The following is a 7,739-nucleotide window of genomic DNA, read 5'->3' on the forward strand; positions in this document are numbered from 1 at the left end:
TCATGCTTTCTCTGATGAACTAAACCAAAGGAATTCCTTAATCTCCCAGTATAATGCAAATTTTCAAGTCTTGAAGTCACTCTGTTATTGTTTTATGAAGACATCTCCTGTTTTTCAGAATTTTGGGGGATGACAGACGCCTATAGGTCATGGCACTTTGCAAAGCCTGATCCAAGCCATGTTGTGTCTTTGGGTACAAAAGCAGCAACAATGGCCCGAAGGGACTTGTAGACACCTTACTGTGGTGCTATGCCTAAACTGATTATTAAGCTGACTAAGACACTTAGTTCAGGAGCATTGTCATACTGGTCTGACCATATTAATTGACAACTGACTTGATTATCTCTGCATTGCCTTGCATTACACAGTTTAGAAAAGACTGCATCTAGGATAAGAAAAAACATCATTCTGATTTGGCTGTCTGTCACCAAGGAGCAGGATTGCAAGGAATTTAGCTTAATATACCAAATGATATTTTTAAAAAAAAAAAGGAAAATTACAATAGGAAAACAAAACATCAGACATTTAAAAAACCTTATTATGGATATATTTCAACTAGAAGTGTTCATTAAATATCCAGCAAGGGAAAACAGCTTAATAGCTGGAATAGATTTTATGTAGCAAAATACCAAAACTTCCAAATAACTAAATCTGGAAATCTATCAACATAAAAATGTTGGCATTTTAGCCCTGTATGGCAATTACTTATTTGACTTAAACATAATGAATCATCTTCACAAGAATGCTAAGGTAAATAGGTCTGGCTCCCGTGTGTGTTCTATATATACTGCTCTTAGCATCAAAGAGAGCAAATTCACCCTGGTTAACTTGAAGACTGGAGAATCTGCAGTTCTCCAAACAGCGCACATGCCACTGGCAGAGGAAATTACATGGAGGGTTGCAGCTGCTGCAGAATGATAAATCTCAGGGGAGTGTTTGCCCTCCGTATAGGAAAATAGCAGAGGCAGTTTGGTTTGTTGAGGGATGAAGTTGGTTATTCTGTAAGTACTTAAATCACCGCTGTCTTCTCAAACTTCACTTAATGCTTCATTGTGATGCCTGACCTTGAGCCTCACAAACTGCTCTAGATATCTGAGTATCAAAAGGGAAAAGCTGGAATATATTTGATGCTGCTCATTTTTAGCTGGGTCAAAAGGACTGGAAGAATTTGAGTAACTTTTTTTTTTCCCTCGTAATCTTGACACATCTTTCCTTTATATATTTATTTTATTGTGCAACTAAGAGAGAAATGAGTGCTCCAGATGTCCAACCCAAATTAACTCAAACTCAGTAAGTTCTTCATTCTAATGCTGCAGAGGCCCGGCAGCTACAGAAAAAGCAGGATGGACAGACAGTCAGATGTGGCTCACTGCAATATTTATACTTGAGTCTATATCAGTATTTCTTCTTGTTATTCATACATTTTGCTAAGCACTAACAATATGGAGTTTTCTTTAGAAGCCATATTACCTACAAAACTGTTTATCTCCTTTTCAGCTTTTCCAGATCAGCCGTTAAGTCACTGGACAAGATTTTTTTTCTGTCTCTGTGGAATTTCCTGTGAAGAGACTTTGCCTCATCATAATGAGAATGCCCTTGTCAGCACAATTCATTTTTAATGACAACCTGAAACAAGAGGGTACAGAGAGAAACAGCTGAGTGTTGTAGCAGGCTGAAGGGCTAATAATTACTGGCCCCTGCATTCAGTCATTTCTAAGGAAAGTTTGTGCTGTACCAGCCCAGATGCCTGCAAGGGAAGAAATCAGTCTACTCTCATTGTCCAGCTGAGTTTCAATGGGAAAAACAGTTCAGAGTAGGGCTTAAATTATTTCAGATTCAGCCTTAACTAGTATCTTAATTGTTTCATGCTTGGTATCTTGAATTTTTTATGAAAAATCAGACTAGTAGACTTTTTCTGTTTGAGAAGTTACCAAAGCCATAAAATGGTCTCTGTAGTGCATTTTTTTTTCCAGTTACTACTTGTTCAAGGTAGAAGATAAATAAGCTGTTTGTCAGTATGGGAGTAGTGAAAGTGTAGCTGAAAGCTAACGCTAACACCCATCCTAATATTTTTCTTAAAGGTACAAGATGATACAGTCTTATGCTTTATTTCCAGCCACCAGCAATAAAGAAATATGTTACAGTGGCAGAAGCAGTCACTCACTTCTGTATCTGTAGAACAGGGAGATAACATATAACATCAGACAAATGTCTTGCTCAGAGTAATCCTGACTGGCTCCCATACAAATTGATATGAAGGTTATGCTGATAGCATAGCCCTTTTCTGAAATTAACTAATCTAGAGATGGAGGGAGAGCTGAGTGAGCAGCTTACAAGTCAAAATTTATTTGACAAACAGCAACTCCCTTTCCATTCCTGGTACTCTGCCCTGCGGTCGTGGTAAGGGGCAACTTGTCTCACTAATATGAATGGGAAGCAGAGCCCTTCCATTGCTCTGTTTTCTCTACAGAAGAGGAAGGAAGGAGTAATACTAAATGAGCAAAACAAGAACTCTCTTTCTGTGGCAGCTTGGCTCTTCTACACACCAAATCGATGCATGGAGCCAAACCTCCATGTCATTATTGTCATCAGTTGACATAATCAGCCTGACCCCTTGTTTTGGTGACCCATAGAAAGTTCTAAGAGAACAAGTACTTTCACACATGTCTCTGCACTGTTGTGTAAGCCAAACCATGTCCTTCAGTGCTTTCTTACTTTTGGACGAGGAGCTGAGATGTTTAATTTGAAAGCTGTGAAATATCCAAATCAGAATATAAACTAGCATGGCACACTGGCTGTCCTAGAAGCTCTGTAATAATGCGAGAAAACACCTAATGGAATAGCAGCCTTATTTGTGCTCACTGGTATCAATGCAAATCTTGATGGTGAGAGAAAGAAACTAGGTAAATTTACCAGCCTGCGGATTGCAAGTGCTTTTTAAAACTCTGAGTTGTTGTTAGAATTGGTGTGGCTTCCTTGACTTTAGAGCATGAGCTAAGACAATTGGGGGATGCCACGGAGCTTCTCATGTCTGCCACTTATTGAAAAGGAGCAAAAAATCCATGAGGCAAACTGAGGTAAAGCCAGAGAGCTGCAATCACCTCATGAATAATGTAATTTCAACACTCAGCACACAGAGTTAAAATGCTTCTAATTGTTACTGCGCAGATGGGACAAAGATCCTCTGTGGTTGGTCTGCTGCTCCCTGGAGAGGCCGAGCTCCATTAGAGAGGGATGTGAGCTAATAAAAATATAATTCATTGCTATTAAAAGAAAATACGTTTTATTCTTTCCCTTTATTGTAATCTCCCAATTCAAGGGTTAGCAAAAAATTTAGGATAATGAAGAAACATTTACCAGAAATGTGCTGCAGTATTTCTATAAACACCAGCAGGTGCTGCTGAATAATTAATATTTAATATATTCATTCTATTTTACTGCTAACATTGACAGCCATTAGCAACATAAATAGCAGTAGATACCATTTCTGTGGACCAATCTCCTGTCAATGTTCATTTTAGAAAGACTGGTACAAAATATTCTGCATAGAAAGCAGAAATGCACATATTTCATATTCAAATGTAAATACATAAATATACACACACTATGCATACACAGTGTTTATTTTAGGGAATGATCTTGCATTGTCAGATAAAATCAGAGTAGATAGATTAGCACCTCTCTGGCCTCTGATTTTAGTTTGCATTTAAAAGGCTTATCTTCCTATTTAACATCTCTTGAGATAAAGGTTTGTGACATGTATCGTACAGCACAGATTAACATTCTAAGGAGATTTCTTGAATCAAAATTATTAGAGTTCTTTAGAGAAAATGAGTGTGTGAGATAGTTCTTCCGATACGTCAATCCCTATCAGTAGATGTACAACAATACAGAGTAGTTGAACTAGGAAATCAAACAGTGAATATTAGGTTATTTGCTGAAGTCAAGAATGCAATCTTGATTTGTTGCACTGATAAATCATGGATATTTTTCCTCCCAGCTAACCGAAGCCCACTATAAACAAAAATGATAAATACAATGTCACAGTAGCGCACAGTGATATATGTATGTCTAAATAGTGTTTCTACTTGAAAAAAAAATCATCCCCCTTAAGTACTGTCCCTTATTAGCATGCTACTGGGTGCAAGGAATTATTCCAAAACCTCAAAGAATGTTTAAGCACAGGAAGAAAAGGAGAAGTGTGAATACTCTTACCCACCTGACATAAAGGGTGTTTGTTTGACTCTGGTGGGTACAGATATGCATTTTGAGTTTCTCATGGAGGTACGCTCAAGACCCTGAGGTCTATTTCAGGCCATTTTGTTGTATCTGGTTTCATATAGGAAGTGGAGAAAGCCAGTGGAGTCATTTGTGCAACCGTCATTCATTGCAAGTAAAGGCCAGCACCCTGATGCATTGTGTGCAGCAAGCTAACGCAAGAATTAAGAAGCAACTTGTAAGTCTTAGATCAGCAGCTGAAAGAGCTGCTAATTTCAACTTTAACTAATTTCAACTTTAACTAATTTCAACACTAATTAACTAACTAACTTTAACTAACTAACTTTAACTAATTTCAACACTAATTTCAACTTTAACTTGTTCATTTAATCTTGTTCCCAGGTTAAGGATTGTCCATTAATAAAAGTGACAATAAAAAAAATCTTTACAGACTTTAAAATAAACCACAGCTCTTTAATCTTAAGATGTTATTTCCCAAAGCTACCGCTAGCTAAGGGAGGCAAACAAGATCCTCTCTGGGATCAATTAAAGCCCAGCTCTGATCTGATGCTGACTGCAACAGGAATTTATTATATGAATTTCAAAAATATCCTCCTCAGACTTCATCTGTCTGGAGTATAGAGTTGAATACACTGAAGTGGAAGGGATGAAGAGAAAATTTTCCTCAAAAGAGTCCCACTTGTTCTTAGGAGGAAAAGAGGGAGAAGAAAAAAACAAAACTAAACAAACAAAAAAACCCCAAATAAAACAAAAACAACAAAAAAAGTGCAACCAAGCAAGTAGCTACAATGGAAAGACTAACTGCAAGTGGTATGAATTTGGTGTCAAATCTCAAAATACATTCACACATCTTCAGTTACAAACTTCAGTATACGTCATCTAAAAAGATATTCCTGGGCTTCACTACACACTCTAGTTAGCTCTCCATGAATACAAAATCAGTATTTAAATGGCTCATCACAAAAAGCAAAACAATCTACCAGTAGCATTGGCAATAGAGATGATGGACATGTGATAATTTACTCAAAGTGTCTATCACAATCTGTACTAACACAATTTGTTAAACCAAGCAGGAATTAGAAACTTTACTGAAGAGTATATTTTTCCAGGTCACCACTATCATTATTTATTTGAGATATTAAAACTTCTGATGGCAATTATAAAATGTGCTCACTTTTTAGTATTTCAGAAACGTTATGTAAAGTGCTTTTTAACATTATATAACCATTTAAATGGTGCAATGTGATGAAAAAAATTAGCTGGAAGCTAGATAATGAGTATTTCATATCTTAAATAATTAAGACATCTCAGTAGCAGGGAAAAAAAAAAGGCTGCTTTCCCCTCCCTCCCCCTGCCCCCTGCAGTGCAAAGCATTAAATATCTTGGTGTTTTCAGAAAAAAAAAAAAAAAAAAAAAATCTACAGTACTTCCCCTGCCCCCCAAAAAAGTTATGAATTACTAAAACAGATATTGTACACATGATTCAGTAGACCCAGTTGGGGGCTTTTTGAAAGCAGATCCAGAAAGACCAGGGTAGCAAGTTGCTACAGTCTGCTCAGCCAGGACTGAAGTACGGTTTCAGCTTGTGGCGGCTCTCATGCCCAAGAGCTCTGGTTTTGTAACCACCTCCTCGAGTCCAGGCTGCAGCTCTACATCTGGGTAGTGGGACTCTGCCGGGGCTTCCCAGGCCTCAGACCACCTGCACAAGTGCCACCTCAAGGCTGTGGTAGGACCCAAAGCTATGAGCCAGACCTCCTCCCAAGCCCCTTGTGGCCATGAATGAGAGATGCTGTTGCCACATGGTGCAGGGAGGGAAAGAACTGGGCTGAGCAAGTCTTGGAGGGAGCAGAGACCCCAGCCAATGCCATGGGCGCCAAACCAGGGGTCACCACCAGAAATATGACAGAGACCTTTACAACTCTTCTTCCAGTGAGAAATGTGCTCCAGTTCACCAGATGAAATCCCCTATGCATGTTCCTACTCCCACCCTCAACCCCCAACGGAAGTTGTAGGTGCAAAAGATGACCCAGAACTGGCTACTGGCAACTCTGACAGCTCTTATGCCTTACCCCTTTATTAATTTTTTTTTCTTGCATCACCACCTAGAGAAGCACCCCTAGGTTTTCAAACCATTCTCCCAGAGCTACTTTTACTGGCTTATACATATCCATAATTTTTATTCCATTTCTTGCCTCTCAGGTTATACCAATGTGAACCTCTTTAAATCAAGGGGCCTATTCCCTCCTGAAATATTTTGTTAACACAGTTGTCAGTGTCACTTAAGTCAGAGAAAAATGGAAACAGATTGGGTTGTATACTTAAAATTCTGGGAGATTTAAAAAAAAAAAAAAAAAAAAAAAAAGTAAGTACCCTGTGGAAAATGTTAAAATAGTGGCTTTCTCAATGCCCTATAGTAAGTTATTAGCAGAGCTGTGCATAGAAGCAGATCTGAAGTGTGCTGGTCAAAAAATGTACACATTTGGCTGCCCAGCAGCTCATAGAGCTAGGATTCACAATGCTGGTTTATCCTTTCATAAACGTAAGCTTCATCCCAGGATTACCAAGCACTACGATAGAAATTGAGAGAGGGTTTCTTTAAAGGACAAATGTCAATTTGGGACCTGTTCGTCTGCAATAAATGCTAAATGCCCTATTGCTCTTTCTATTTGCAAATCTCTTCCGATCCCACAAATGATGAAATTAACAGTGCTATTTTTCAGCTGGGAAAAAGAGTACAAAGCAGGATATACCCAAAGCCAGCAATTCCCTGACCTTTGCCTCAGGAGAAATCACAGAGATGGGAACAGCATCCCCTGCTTTACAGTTAGGCAACACCTTGCTTCATTGATTTAATGTACTTTTCCCAATTCATTAACTAAAAGGGAGTCCTTACCAAGAATGGAAAATAAAAAAACTTGTATTTTTCTGGTTCTAACAGCAGTGCTTTCCCAAAGGACAAAGCATGACGACTAGAAAATTGTACCCAGGCCAGGTTATAAAAAGGGTACAGCACTATGGAAACTCTTAACAGTTCAGCATAATGCCACTTTTTAGTACCAACTACTGTAAAGGTAGTAATAGGACAAGATTAATATATTGTAAAAGGGAGCTCTTGAGCAGCACGATTAAGACATCTAATGTGAACCTAATACATGTACATGCACAAACAGGCATATACATTGTCTAAAATCTTCAGCTTGTTAAATATCTGAAGGTAGAAACCAAGTGATACCTGATTGAAAAGTGGCCCACAGTGTGGATTTGCAAAACTGCCATATTCTCATCCTACCTTACTTCTCCTCGAAACAAAGCAAAGTTCTCCTAGTTGCAGGCTGCTCTAATACTGGTATTTCATATCACTTTGAAAGCCTTGAAAGGTGTGGTAGTGGTTCCTATTTGTCCATTTTTATGGTATCAGCCACCACAGGTCTTCTCCTTCTGTTGCCTCTTAGCTCAGCCCCAGATGCTTACCTCCTGTGTTCTGCTGCTCCCTAAAATGC

Source organism: Streptopelia decaocto (assembly GCF_964273445.1).
Source record: "Streptopelia decaocto genome assembly, chromosome: 1".
NCBI classification, from domain to species: Eukaryota; Metazoa; Chordata; class Aves; order Columbiformes; family Columbidae; genus Streptopelia; species Streptopelia decaocto.